Genomic DNA, 12,970 nt, shown 5'->3' with positions numbered 1-12,970 from the left:
GAAGCAGTGTGGCTTTTCTAGACCGGAATTCATTTTAAGCGTCAATTGAAGCATTTTCCTCTTATCCTTTTATTTATTTACTTCATATTTTTTTTTGTTATTGATTTGCACCCTGTTTTTTTCCATCATCCCGCAACTCTAAATTATCTTAAAATCAATCCTTCACGCTTGCGGTGATACATTTGCGCCGACAAATTTGAGCGACGATCCGGGCTTTGATCGAGCCGTACCGTTCCTGATTTGTCTCGCGCCTTCAGATCCTCCTTCACGCTTCGACAAGAAGCAAAATATTAAGCAATCGTTCCGACGGAGCTAAATTACTACAGGATAAAGAACGAATAGGAAATTTGGATTTCGAAAGAAAAAAGAGAGGGGTGCAACACGAGGACTTCCCAGGGGGTCACCCATCCTAGTACTACTCTCGCCCAAGCATGCTTAACTTCGGAGTTCTGATGGGATCCGGCGCATTAGTGCTGGTATGATCGCACCCGCCATATTCCTTTCGCTTTATTCTTTTAAACTACCCCGTCCTGCGAAGCAGTGTGGCTTTTCTAGACCGAAATTCATTTTAAGCGTCAATTCAAGCATTTTCCTCATATCCTTTTATTTATTTGCTTTCATATTTTTTTTTGTTATTGATTTGCACCCTGTTTTTTTCCCTCATCGCGCAAGTCTAAATTGTCATGAAATCAATCCATCACGTTTGCGGTGATATATTTGCGCCGACAACTTTGGGCGACGATCCGGGGTTTGATCGAACCGTACCGTTCCTGATTTGTCTCGCGCCTTCAGGCTCGCCTTCATGCTTCGACAAGAAGCAAAATATAAAGCAATCTTTCCGACGGAGCTAAATTACTACAGGATAAAGAACGAATAGGAAATTTGGATTTCGAAACAAAAAAAATAGGGGTGCAACACGAGAACTTCCCAGGTGGTCACCCATTCTAGTACTACTCTCGCCCAAGCACGCTTAACTTCGGAGTTCTGATGGGATCCGGTGCATTAGGGCTGGAATGATCGCACCCGCCATGTTCCTTTCGCTTTATTCTTTTAAACTACCCCGTCCTGCGAAGCAGTGCGTCTTTTCTAGACCGGAATTCATTTTAAGCGTTAATTGAAGCATTTTCCTCTTATCCTTTTATTTATTTACTTTATATTTTTTTTTGTTATTGATTTGCACCCTGTTTTTTTCCATCATCCCGCAACTCTAAATTATCATGAAATCAATCCTTCACGCTTGCGGTGATACATTTGCGCCGACAAATTTGAGCGACGATCCGGTCTTTGATCGAGCCGTACCGTTCCTGATTTGTCTCGCGCCTTCAGATCCGCCTACATCCTTCGACAAGAAGCAAAATATAAAGCAATCGTTTCAACGAAGCTAAATTACTACAGGATAAACAACGAATAGGAAATTTGGATTTCGAAAGAAAAAAGAGAGGGGTGCAACACGAGGACTTCCCAGGGGGTCACCCATCCTAGTACTACTCTCGCCCAAGCATGCTTAACTTCGGAGTTCTGATGGGATCCGGTGCATTAGTGCTGGTATGATCGCACCCGCCATGTTCCTTTCGCTTTATTCTTTTAAACCATCCCGTCCTGCGAAGCTGTGTGGTTTTTCTAAACCGGCATTCCTTTTAAGCGTCAATTCAAGTATTTTCCTCTTACCCTTTTTTTTATTTGCTTTCATATTTTTTTTTGCTATTGATTTGCACCCAGTTTTTTTCCCTCATCGCGCAACTCTAAATTGCCATGAAATCAATCCATCACGCTTGCGCTGATACATTTGCGCCGACAAATTTGAGCGACGATCCGGGCTTTGATCGAGCCGTACCGTTCCTGATTTGTCTCGCGCCTTCAGATCCGCCTTCATGCTTCGACAAGAAGCAAAATATGAAGCAATCATTCCGACGGAGCTAAATTACTACAGGATAAAGAACGAATACGAAATTTGGATTTCGAAACAAAAAAAAAAGGGGTGCAACACGAGAACTTCCCAGGAGGTCACCCATTCTAGTACTACTCTCGCCCAAGCACGCTTAACTTCGGAGTTCTGATGGGATCCGGTGCATTAGTGCTGGTATGATCGCACCCGCCATGTTCCTTTCGCTTTATTCTTTTAAACTACCCCGTCCTGCGAAGCAGTGTGGCGTTTCTAGACCGGAATTCATTTTAAGCGTCAATTGAAGCATTTTCCTCTTATCCTTTTATTTATTTACTTTATTTTTTTTTTTTATTGATGTGCACCCGTTTTTTTCCATCATCCCGCCAACGTCTAAACTTATCATTAAAATCAATCCGTTTCACGCTTGCGGTGATACATTTACGCCGACAAATTTGAGCGACGATCCGGGCTTTGATCGAGCCGTACCGTTCCTGATTTGTCTCGCGCCTTCAGATCCTCCTTCACGCTTCGACAAGAAGCAAAATATTAAGCAATCGTTCCGACGGAGCTAAATTACTACAGGATAAAGAACGAATAGGAAATTTGGATTTCGAAACAAAAAAGAGAGGGGTGCAACACGAGGAATTCCCAGGGGGTCACCCATCCTAGTACTACTCTCGCCCAAGCATGCTTAACTTCGGAGTTCTGATGGGATCCGGTGCATTAGTGCTGGTATGATCGCACTCCGCCATATTTCCTTTTCGCTTATTCTTTTTTAAACTACCCGTCCTGCGAAGCAGTGTGGCCTTTTCTAGACCGAAATTCATTTTAAGCGTCAATTCAAGGCATTTTCCTCATATTCTTTTTATTTATGCTTTCATATTCTTTTTGTGTATGATTTCCACCCTGTTTTTTTTCCTCATCGCGCAAGTCAAATGGTCATGAAAATCAATCCATCACGTTTGCGGGCATATATTTGCGCCGACAACTTTGAGCACGATCCGGGGTTTGATCGAACCGTACCGTTCCTGATTTGCTCGCGCCTTCAGGCTCGCTTCATGCTTCGACAAGAAAGCAAAATATAAAGCAATCTTTCCCCGACGGAGCTAAATTACTACAGGATAAAAGAAACGAATAGGAAATTTTGGATTTCGAAACAAAAAAAATAGGGTGCAACCACGAGAACTTCCCAGAGTGGTCACCATTCTAGTACTAACTCTCGCCCCAAGAGCACGCTTAACTTCGGGAGTATCTGATGGGCATCCGGTGCGATTAGGGCTGGAATGATCGCACCCGCATGTTCCTTTCGCTTTATTCTTTTAAACTACCCCGTCCTGCCGAAGCAAAGGTGCCGTCATTTTCTAGGACCGGAATTCATTTTACAGCGTCAATTGAAGCAGTTTTTCCTCTTATCCTTTTATTTATTTACTTTATATTTTTTTTTTGTTATTGATTTGCACCCTGTTTTTTCCATCATCCCGCAACTCTAAATTATCATAAAATCAATCCTTCACGCTTGCGGTGATACATTTGCGCCGAAAAATTTGAGCGACGATCCGGGCTTTGATCGAGCCGTACCGTTCCTGATTTGTCTCGCGCCTTCAGATCCTCCTTCACGCTTCGACAAGAAGCAAAATATTAAGCAATCGTTCCGACGGAGCTAAATTACTACAGGATAAAGAACGAATAGGAAATTTGGATTTCGAAACAAAAAAGAGAGGGGTGCAACACGAGGACTTCCCAGGGGGTCACCAATCCTAGTACTACTCTCGCCCAACCACGCTTAATTTCAGAGTTCTGATGGGATCCGGTGCATTAGTGCTGGTATGATCGCTCCCGCCATATTCCTTTCGCTTTATTCTTTTAAACTACCCCGTCCTGCGAAGCAGTGTGGCTTTTTTTGACCGAAATTCATTTTAAGCGTCAATTCAAACATTTTTCTCTTATCCTTTTATTTATTTGCTTTCATATTTTTTTTTGTTATTGATTTGCACCCTGTTTTTTTCCCTCATCGCGCAAGTCTAAATTGTCATGAAATCAATCCATCACGCTTGCGGTGATATATTTGCGCCGACAACTTTGGGCGACGATCCGGGGTTTGATTGAACCGTACCGTTCCTGATTTGTCTCGCGCCTTCAGGCTCACCTTCATGCTTCGACAAGAAGCAAAATATAAATCAATCTTTCCGACGGAGCTAAATTACTACAGGATAAAGAACGAATAGGAAATTTGGATTTCGAAACAAAAAAAATAGGGGTGCAACACGAGAACTTCCCAGGGGTCACCCATTCTAGTACTACTCTCGCCCAAGCACGCTTAACTTCGGAGTTCTGATGGGATCCGGTGCATTAGGGCTGGAATGATCGCACCCGCCATATTCCTTTCGCTTTATTCTTTTAAACTACCCCGTCCTGCGAAGCAGTGTGGCTTTTCTAGACCGAAATTCATTTTAAGCGTCAATTGAAGCATTTTCCTCTTATACTTTTATTTATTTACTTTATATTTTTTTTTGTTATTGATTTGCACCCTGTTTTTTTCCATCATCCCGCAACTCTAAATTATCATTAAATCAATCCTTCACGCTTGCGGTGATACATTTGCGCCGACAAATTTGAGCGATGATCCGGGCTTTGATCGAGCCGTACCGTTCCTGAATTCTCTCGCGCCTTCAGATCCGCCTTCATGCTTCGAGAAGAAGCAAAATATAAAGCAATCGTTCCGAAGGACCTAAATTACTACAGGATAAAGAACGAATAGAAAATTTGAATTTCGAAACAAAAAAGAGTGGGGTGCAACAAGAGGAATTCCCAGGGGGTCACCCGTCCTAATACTGCTCACGCCCAAGCACGCTTAACTTCGGAGTTCTGATGGGATACGGTGCATTAGTGCTGGTATGATCGCACCCACAACGTTCCTTTCGCTTTATTCTTTTAAACTACCCCGTCCAGCGAAGCAGTGTGGCTTTTCTAGACCGGAATTCATTTTAAGCGTCAATTGAAGCATTTTCCTCTTATCCTTTTATTTATTTACTTCATATTTTTTTTTGTTATTGATTTGCACCCTATTTTTTTCCATCATCCCGCAACTCTAAATTATCATAAAATCAATCCTTCACGCTTGCGGTGATACATTTGCGCCGACAAATTTGAGCGACGATCCGGGCTTTGATCGAGCCGTACCGTTCCTGATTTGTCTCGCGCCTTCAGATCCTCCTTCACGCTTCGACAAGAAGCAAAATATTAAGCAATCGTTCCGACGGAGCTAAATTACTACAGGATAAAGAACGAATAGGAAATTTGGATTTCGAAACAAAAAAGAGAGGGGTGCAACACGAGGACTTCCCAGGGGGTCACCAATCCTAGTACTACTCTCGCCCAACCACGCTTAATTTCGGAGTTCTGATGGGATCCGGTGCATTAGTGCTGGTATGATCGCTCCCGCCATATTCCTTTCGCTTTATTCTTTTAAACTACCCCGTCCTGCGAAGCAGTGTGGCTTTTCTAGACCGAAATTCATTTTAAGCGTCAATTCAAGCATTTTCCTCATATCCTTTTATTTATTTGCTTTCATATTTTTTTTTGTTATTGATTTGCACCCTGTTTTTTTCCCTCATCGCGCAAGTCTAAATTGTCATGAAATCAATCCATCACGTTTGCGGTGATATATTTGCGCCGACAACTTTGGGCGACGATCCGGGGTTTGATCGAACCGTACCGTTCCTGATTTGTCTCGCGCCTTCAGGCTCGCCTTCATGCTTCGACAAGAAGCAAAATATAAATCAATCTTTCCGACGGAGCTAAATTACTACAGGATAAAGAACGAATAGGAAATTTGGATTTCGAAACAAAAAAAATAGGGGTGCAACACGAGAACTTCCCAGGTGGTCACCCATTCTAGTACTACTCTCGCCCAAGCACGCTTAACTTCGGAGTTCTGATGGGATCCGGTGCATTAGGGCTGGAATGATCGCACCCGCCATGTTCCTTTCGCTTTATTCTTTTAAACTACCCCGTCCTGCGAAGCAGTGCGTCTTTTCTAGACCGGAATTCATTTTAAGCGTTAATTGAAGCATTTTCCTCTTATCCTTTTATTTATTTACTTTATATTTTTTTTTGTTATTGATTTGCACCCTGTTTTTTTCCATCATCCCGCAACTCTAAATTATCATGAAATCAATCCTTCACGCTTGCGGTGATACATTTGCGCCGACAAATTTGAGCGACGATCCGGTCTTTGATCGAGCCGTACCGTTCCTGATTTGTCTCGCGCCTTCAGATCCGCCTACATCCTTCGACAAGAAGCAAAATATAAAGCAATCGTTTCAACGGAGCTAAATTACTACAGGATAAACAACGAATAGGAAATTTGGATTTCGAAAGAAAAAAGAGAGGGGTGCAACACGAGGACTTCCCAGGGGGTCACCCATCCTAGTACTACTCTCGCCCAAGCATGCTTAACTTCGGAGTTCTGATGGGATCCGGTGCATTAGTGCTGGTATGATCGCACCCGCCATGTTCCTTTCGCTTTATTCTTTTAAACCATCCCGTCCTGCGAAGCTGTGTGGTTTTTCTAAACCGGCATTCCTTTTAAGCGTCAATTCAAGTATTTTCCTCTTACCCTTTTTTTTATTTGCTTTCATATTTTTTTTTGCTATTGATTTGCACCCTGTTTTTTTCCCTCATCGCGCAACTCTAAATTGCCATGAAATCAATCCATCACGCTTGCGCTGATACATTTGCGCCGACAAATTTGAGCGACGATCCGGGCTTTGATCGAGCCGTACCGTTCCTGATTTGTCTCGCGCCTTCAGATCCGCCTTCATGCTTCGACAAGAAGCAAAATATGAAGCAATCATTCCGACGGAGCTAAATTACTACAGGATAAAGAACGAATACGAAATTTGGATTTCGAAACAAAAAAAAGAGGGGTGCAACACGAGAACTTCCCAGGGGGTCACCCATTCTAGTACTACTCTCGCCCAAGCACGCTTAACTTCGGAGTTCTGATGGGATCCGGTGCATTAGTGCTGGTATGATCGCACCCGCCATGTTCCTTTCGCTTTATTCTTTTAAACTACCCCGTCCTGCGAAGCAGTGTGGCTTTTCTAGACCGGAATTCATTTTAAGCGTCAATTGAAGCATTTTCCTCTTATCCTTTTATTTATTTACTTTATTTTTTTTTTGTTATTGATTTGCACCCTGTTTTTTTCCATCATCCCGCAACTCTAAATTATCATAAAATCAATCCTTCACGCTTGCGGTGATACATTTGCGCCGACAAATTTGAGCGACGATCCGGGCTTTGATCGAGCCGTACCGTTCCTGATTTGTCTCGCGCCTTCAGATCCTCCTTCACGCTTCGACAAGAAGCAAAATATTAAGCAATCGTTCCGACGGAGCTAAATTACTACAGGATAAAGAACGAATAGGAAATTTGGATTTCGAAACAAAAAAGAGAGGGGTGCAACACGAGGACTTCCCAGGGGGTCACCCTCTAGTACTACTCTCGCCCAACCACGCTTAATTTCGGAGTTCTGATGGGATCCGGTGCATTAGTGCTGGTATGATCGCTCCCGCCATATTCCTTTCGCTTTATTCTTTTAAACTACCCCGTCCTGCGAAGCAGTGTGGCTTTTCTAGACCGAAATTCATTTTAAGCGTCAATTCAAGCATTTTTCTCTTATCCTTTTATTTATTTGCTTTCATATTTTTTTTTGTTATTGATTTGCACCCTGTTTTTTTCCCTCATCGCGCAAGTCTAAATTGTCATGAAATCAATCCATCACGCTTGCGGTGATATATTTGCGCCGACAACTTTGGGCGACGATCCGGGGTTTGATTGAACCGTACCGTTCCTGATTTGTCTCGCGCCTTCAGGCTCACCTTCATGCTTCTACAAGAAGCAAAATATAAATCAATCTTTCCGACGGAGCTAAATTACTACAGGATAAAGAACGAATAGGAAATTTGGATTTCGAAACAAAAAAAATAGGGGTGCAACACGAGAACTTCCCAGGTGGTCACCCATTCTAGTACTACTCTCGCCCAAGCACGCTTAACTTCGGAGTTCTGATGGGATCCGGTGCATTAGGGCTGGAATGATCGCACCCGCCATGTTCCTTTCGCTTTATTCTTTTAAACTACCCCGTCCTGCGAAGCAGTGCGTCTTTTCTAGACCGGAATTCATTTTAAGCGTTAATTGAAGCATTTTCCTCTTATCCTTTTATTTATTTACTTTATATTTTTTTTTGTTATTGATTTGCACCCTGTTTTTTTCCATCATCCCGCAACTCTAAATTATCATAAAATCAATCCTTCACGCTTGCGGTGATACATTTGCGCCGACAAATTTGAGCGACGATCCGGGCTTTGATCGAGCCGTACCGTTCCTGATTTGTCTCGCGCCTTCAGATCCTCCTTCACGCTTCGACAAGAAGCAAAATATTAAGCAATCGTTCCGAAGGACCTAAATTACTACAGGATAAAGAACGAATAGAAAATTTGAATTTCGAAACAAAAAAGAGTGGGGTGCAACAAGAGGAATTCCCAGGGGGTCACCCGTCCTAATACTGCTCACGCCCAAGCACGCTTAACTTCGGAGTTCTGATGGGATACGGTGCATTAGTGCTGGTATGATCGCACCCACAACGTTCCTTTCACTTTATTCTTTTAAACTACCCCGTCCAGCGAAGCAGTGTGGCTTTTCTAGACCGGAATTCATTTTAAGCGTCAATTGAAGCATTTTCCTCTTATACTTTTATTTATTTACTTTATATTTTTTTTTGTTATTGATTTGCACCCTGTTTTTTTCCATCATCCCGCAACTCTAAATTATCATAAAATCAATCCTTCACGCTTGCGGTGATACATTTGCGCCGACAAATTTGAGCGATGATCCAGGCTTTGATCGAGCCGTACCGTTCCTGAATTCTCTCGCGCCTTCAGATCCGCCTTCATGCTTCGAGAAGAAGCAAAATATAAAGCAATCGTTCCGAAGGACCTAAATTACTACAGGATAAAGAACGAATAGAAAATTTGAATTTCGAAACAAAAAAGAGTGGGGTGCAACAAGAGGAATTCCCAGGGGGTCACCCGTCCTAATACTGCTCACGCCCAAGCACGCTTAACTTCGGAGTTCTGATGGGATACGGTGCATTAGTGCTGGTATGATCACACCCACAACGTTCCTTTCGCTTTATTCTTTTAAACTACCCCGTCCAGCGAAGCAGTGTGGCTTTTCTAGACCGGAATTCATTTTAAGCGTCAATTGAAGCATTTTCCTCTTATACTTTTATTTATTTACTTTATATTTTTTTTTGTTATTGATTTGCACCCTATTTTTTTCCATCATCCCGCAACTCTAAATTATCATAAAATCAATCCTTCACGCTTGCGGTGATACATTTGCGCCGACAAATTTGAGCGACGATCCGGGCTTTGATCGAGCCGTACCGTTCCTGATTTGTCTCGCGCCTTCAGATCCTCCTTCACGCTTCGACAAGAAGCAAAATATTAAGCAATCGTTCCGACGGAGCTAAATTACTACAGGATAAAGAACGAATAGGAAATTTGGATTTCGAAAGAAAAAAGAGAGGGGTGCAACACGAGGACTTCCCAGGGGGTCACCCATCCTAGTACTACTCTCGCCCAAGCATGCTTAACTTCGGAGTTCTGATGGGATCCGGCGCATTAGTGCTGGTATGATCGCACCCGCCATATTCCTTTCGCTTTATTCTTTTAAACTACCCCGTCCTGCGAAGCAGTGTGGCTTTTCTAGACCGAAATTCATTTTAAGCGTCAATTCAAGCATTTTCCTCATATCCTTTTATTTATTTGCTTTCATATTTTTTTTTGTTATTGATTTGCACCCTGTTTTTTTCCCTCATCGCGCAAGTCTAAATTGTCATGAAATCAATCCATCACGTTTGCGGTGCTATATTTGCGCCGACAACTTTGGGTGACGATCCGGGGTTTGATCGAACCGTACCGTTCCTGATTTGTCTCGCGCCTTCAGGCTCGCCTTCATGCTTCGACAAGAAGCAAAATATAAAGCAATCTTTCCGACGGAGCTAAATTACTACAGGATAAAGAACGAATAGGAAATTTGGATTTCGAAACAAAAAAAATAGGGGTGCAACACGAGAACTTCCCAGGTGGTCACCCATTCTAGTACTACTCTCGCCCAAGCACGCTTAATTTCAGAGTTCTGATGGGATCCGGTGCATTAGTGCTGGTATGATCGCTCCCGCCATATTCCTTTCGCTTTATTCTTTTAAACTACCCCGTCCTGCGAAGCAGTGTGGCTTTTTTAGACCGAAATTCATTTTAAGCGTCAATTCAAGCATTTTTCTCTTATCCTTTTATTTATTTGCTTTCATATTTTTTTTTGTTATTGATTTGCACCCTGTTTTTTTCCCTCATCGCGCAAGTCTAAATTGTCATGAAATCAATCCATCACGCTTGCGGTGATATATTTGCGCCGACAACTTTGGGCGACGATCCGGGGTTTGATCGAACCGTACCGTTCCTGATTTGTCTCGCGCCTTCAGACTCGCCTTCATGCTTCGACAAGAAGCAAAATATGAAGCAATCTTTCTGACGGAGCTAAATTACTACAGGATAAAGAACGAATAGGAAATTTGGATTTCAAAACAAAAAAAATAGGGGTGCAACACGAGAACTTCCCAGGGGGTCACCCATTCTAGTACTACTCTCGCCCAAGCACGCTTAACTTCGGAGTTCTGATGGGATCCGGTGCATTAGTGCTGGTATGATCGCACCCGCCATGTTCCTTTCGCTTTATTCTTTTAAACTACCCCGTCCTGCGAAGCAGTGTGGCTTTTCTAGACCGGAATTCATTTTAAGCGTTAATTGAAGCATTTTCCTCTTATCCTTTTATTTATTTACTTTATTATTTTTTTTTGTTATTGATTTGCACCCTGTTTTTTTCCATCATCCCGCAACTCTAAATTATCATAAAATCAATCCTTCACGCTTGCGGTGATACATTTGCGCCGACAAATTTGAGCGACGATCCGGGCTTTGATCGAGCCGTACCGTTCCTGATTTGTCTCGCGCCTTCAGATCCTCTTTCACGCTTCGACAAGAAGCAAAATATTAAGCAATCGTTCCGACGGAGCTAAATTACTACAGGATAAAGAACGAATAGGAAATTTGGATTTCGAAACAAAAAAGAGAGGTGTGCAACACGAGGACTTCCCAGGGGGTCACCAATCCTAGTACTACTCTCGCCCAACCACGCTTAATTTCAGAGTTCTGATGGGATCCGGTGCATTAGTGCTGGTATGATCGCTCCCGCCATATTCCTTTCGCTTTATTCTTTTAAACTACCCCGTCCTGCGAAGCAGTGTGGCTTTTTTAGACCGAAATTCATTTTAAGCGTCAATTCAAGCATTTTTCTCTTATCCTTTTATTTATTTGCTTTCATATTTTTTTTTGTTATTGATTTGCACCCTGTTTTTTTCCCTCATCGCGCAAGTCTAAATTGTCATAAATCAATCTCACCGTTTGCGGCTTGCTATAAGTTTGCGCCGACAACTTTGGGCGACGATCGGGGTTTGATCGAACCGTACCGTTCCTGATTTGTCTCGCGCTTCAGGCGGCTCGCCTTCATGCTTCGACAAGAAGCAAATTACTAATCTTCCGAACGGAGCTTAATTACTATATATATATATATACGAAATAGAAATTTGGAATTTCGACAACAAAAAAATTAAGAGGGTGCAATCACCACGAAGAACTTCCAGTGGTCACCCATTCCTAGTACTACTCTCGCCCAAGCACGCTTAACTTCGGAGTTCTGATGGGATCCGGTGCATTAGGGCTGGAATGATCGCACCCGCCATGTTCCTTTCGCTTTATTCTTTTAAACTACCCCGTCCTGCGAAGCAGTGCGTCTTTTCTAGACCGGAATTCATTTTAAGCGTTAATTGAAGCATTTTCCTCTTATCCTTTTATTTATTTACTTTATATTTTTTTTTGTTATTGATTTGCACCCTGTTTTTTTCCATCATCCCGCAACTCTAAATTATCATAAAATCAATCCTTCACGCTAGCGGTGATACATTTGCGCCGACAAATTTAAGCGACGATCCGGGCTTTGATCGAGCCGTACCGTTCCTGATTTGTCTCGCGCCTTCAGATCCTCCTTCGCGCTTCGACAAGAAGCAAAATATTAAGCAATCGTTCCGACGGAGCTAAATTACTACAGGATAAAGAACGAATAGGAAATTTGGATTTCGAAACAAAAAAGAGAGGGGTGCAACACGAGGACTTCCCAGGGTGTCACCAATCCTAGTACTACGCTCGCCCAAACACGCTTAATTTCGGAGTTCTGATGGGATCCGGTGCATTAGTGCTGGTATGATCGCTCCCGCCATTTCCTTTGCGTTTATTCTTTTAAACTACCCCGTCTTCCTGCGAAGCAGTGTGGCTTTCTAGACCGGAATTCATTTTAAGCGTCAATTGAAGCATTTTCCTCTTATCCTTTAATTTATTTACTTCAATATGTTGTTTGTGTTATTGATTTGCACCTTATTTTTTTCCATCTATCTCCGCAACTCATTATCATAAAATCAATCCTCACCTTGCGGTGATACATTTGCGCCGACAAAATTTGAAGGCGACGAATCCGGGCTTTGATCGAGCGTACCGTTTTCCTGATTTGTCTCGCGCCTTCAGATCCTCCTTCACGCTTCGACAAGAAGCAAAATATTAAGCAATCGTTCCGACGGAGCTAAATTACTATAGGATAAAGAACGAATAGGAAATTTGGATTTCGAAAGAAAAAAGAGAGGGGTGCAACACGAGGACTTCCCAGGGGGTCACCCATCCTAGTACTACTCTCGCCCAAGCATGCTTAACTTCGGAGTTCTGATGGGATCCGGTGCATTAGTGCTGGTATGATCGCACCCGCCATATTCCTTTCGCTTTATTCTTTTAAACTACCCCGTCCTGCGAAGCAGTGTGGCTTTTCTAGACCGAAATTCATTTTAAGCGTCAATTCAAGCATTTTCCTATTATCCTTTTATTTATTTGCTTTCATATTTTTTTTTGTTATTGATT

General features: G+C 42.6%; 22 non-coding genes and 1 pseudogene across 22 annotated transcripts; all 23 read right to left on the bottom strand.

Moving 5' to 3' along the window:
• Nucleotides 1–371: 371 nt before the first annotated feature.
• LOC113757470 lies at nucleotides 372–490 on the bottom strand. The gene has a single exon (XR_003466321.1). It is a non-coding gene; the product is annotated as a 5S ribosomal RNA (ribosomal RNA).
• A 416-nt stretch (nucleotides 491–906) lies between these two features.
• On the bottom strand, nucleotides 907–1,025 carry LOC113757475. Its single transcript, XR_003466325.1, has one exon. It is a non-coding gene; the product is annotated as a 5S ribosomal RNA (ribosomal RNA).
• A 415-nt stretch (nucleotides 1,026–1,440) lies between these two features.
• On the bottom strand, nucleotides 1,441–1,559 carry LOC113757468. The gene has a single exon (XR_003466319.1). It is a non-coding gene; the product is annotated as a 5S ribosomal RNA (ribosomal RNA).
• A 416-nt stretch (nucleotides 1,560–1,975) lies between these two features.
• On the bottom strand, nucleotides 1,976–2,094 carry LOC113757467. Its single transcript, XR_003466318.1, has one exon. It is a non-coding gene; the product is annotated as a 5S ribosomal RNA (ribosomal RNA).
• A 418-nt stretch (nucleotides 2,095–2,512) lies between these two features.
• LOC113757471 lies at nucleotides 2,513–2,631 on the bottom strand. Its single transcript, XR_003466322.1, has one exon. It is a non-coding gene; the product is annotated as a 5S ribosomal RNA (ribosomal RNA).
• Nucleotides 2,632–3,604: 973 nt separating this feature from the next.
• LOC113757485 lies at nucleotides 3,605–3,723 on the bottom strand. The gene has a single exon (XR_003466334.1). It is a non-coding gene; the product is annotated as a 5S ribosomal RNA (ribosomal RNA).
• A 416-nt stretch (nucleotides 3,724–4,139) lies between these two features.
• LOC113757477 lies at nucleotides 4,140–4,257 on the bottom strand. The gene has a single exon (XR_003466327.1). It is a non-coding gene; the product is annotated as a 5S ribosomal RNA (ribosomal RNA).
• A 415-nt stretch (nucleotides 4,258–4,672) lies between these two features.
• Nucleotides 4,673–4,791, bottom strand: LOC113757483. The gene has a single exon (XR_003466333.1). It is a non-coding gene; the product is annotated as a 5S ribosomal RNA (ribosomal RNA).
• A 415-nt stretch (nucleotides 4,792–5,206) lies between these two features.
• Nucleotides 5,207–5,325, bottom strand: LOC113757480. Its single transcript, XR_003466330.1, has one exon. It is a non-coding gene; the product is annotated as a 5S ribosomal RNA (ribosomal RNA).
• A 416-nt stretch (nucleotides 5,326–5,741) lies between these two features.
• LOC113757474 lies at nucleotides 5,742–5,860 on the bottom strand. The gene has a single exon (XR_003466324.1). It is a non-coding gene; the product is annotated as a 5S ribosomal RNA (ribosomal RNA).
• Nucleotides 5,861–6,275: 415 nt separating this feature from the next.
• LOC113757492 lies at nucleotides 6,276–6,394 on the bottom strand. Its single transcript, XR_003466339.1, has one exon. It is a non-coding gene; the product is annotated as a 5S ribosomal RNA (ribosomal RNA).
• Nucleotides 6,395–6,810: 416 nt separating this feature from the next.
• LOC113757489 lies at nucleotides 6,811–6,929 on the bottom strand. Its single transcript, XR_003466337.1, has one exon. It is a non-coding gene; the product is annotated as a 5S ribosomal RNA (ribosomal RNA).
• A 414-nt stretch (nucleotides 6,930–7,343) lies between these two features.
• LOC113757481 lies at nucleotides 7,344–7,460 on the bottom strand. Its single transcript, XR_003466331.1, has one exon. It is a non-coding gene; the product is annotated as a 5S ribosomal RNA (ribosomal RNA).
• Nucleotides 7,461–7,876: 416 nt separating this feature from the next.
• On the bottom strand, nucleotides 7,877–7,995 carry LOC113757472. Its single transcript, XR_003466323.1, has one exon. It is a non-coding gene; the product is annotated as a 5S ribosomal RNA (ribosomal RNA).
• A 415-nt stretch (nucleotides 7,996–8,410) lies between these two features.
• Nucleotides 8,411–8,529, bottom strand: LOC113757482. Its single transcript, XR_003466332.1, has one exon. It is a non-coding gene; the product is annotated as a 5S ribosomal RNA (ribosomal RNA).
• Nucleotides 8,530–8,944: 415 nt separating this feature from the next.
• LOC113757486 lies at nucleotides 8,945–9,063 on the bottom strand. Its single transcript, XR_003466335.1, has one exon. It is a non-coding gene; the product is annotated as a 5S ribosomal RNA (ribosomal RNA).
• Nucleotides 9,064–9,478: 415 nt separating this feature from the next.
• LOC113757469 lies at nucleotides 9,479–9,597 on the bottom strand. Its single transcript, XR_003466320.1, has one exon. It is a non-coding gene; the product is annotated as a 5S ribosomal RNA (ribosomal RNA).
• A 416-nt stretch (nucleotides 9,598–10,013) lies between these two features.
• On the bottom strand, nucleotides 10,014–10,132 carry LOC113757476. Its single transcript, XR_003466326.1, has one exon. It is a non-coding gene; the product is annotated as a 5S ribosomal RNA (ribosomal RNA).
• Nucleotides 10,133–10,548: 416 nt separating this feature from the next.
• LOC113757479 lies at nucleotides 10,549–10,667 on the bottom strand. Its single transcript, XR_003466329.1, has one exon. It is a non-coding gene; the product is annotated as a 5S ribosomal RNA (ribosomal RNA).
• A 416-nt stretch (nucleotides 10,668–11,083) lies between these two features.
• LOC113757487 lies at nucleotides 11,084–11,202 on the bottom strand. The gene has a single exon (XR_003466336.1). It is a non-coding gene; the product is annotated as a 5S ribosomal RNA (ribosomal RNA).
• Nucleotides 11,203–11,623: 421 nt separating this feature from the next.
• Nucleotides 11,624–11,746, bottom strand: LOC113757488 (annotated as a pseudogene).
• Nucleotides 11,747–12,161: 415 nt separating this feature from the next.
• Nucleotides 12,162–12,280, bottom strand: LOC113757478. The gene has a single exon (XR_003466328.1). It is a non-coding gene; the product is annotated as a 5S ribosomal RNA (ribosomal RNA).
• Nucleotides 12,281–12,700: 420 nt separating this feature from the next.
• Nucleotides 12,701–12,819, bottom strand: LOC113757491. The gene has a single exon (XR_003466338.1). It is a non-coding gene; the product is annotated as a 5S ribosomal RNA (ribosomal RNA).
• Between the last annotated feature and the right edge of the window lie 151 nt (nucleotides 12,820–12,970).

Source organism: Coffea eugenioides, unplaced genomic scaffold (assembly GCF_003713205.1).
Source record: "Coffea eugenioides isolate CCC68of unplaced genomic scaffold, Ceug_1.0 ScVebR1_3102;HRSCAF=4250, whole genome shotgun sequence".
Lineage (NCBI taxonomy): Eukaryota > Viridiplantae > Streptophyta > Magnoliopsida > Gentianales > Rubiaceae > Coffea > Coffea eugenioides.
This window is presented reverse-complemented; position numbering and strand designations above follow the sequence as displayed.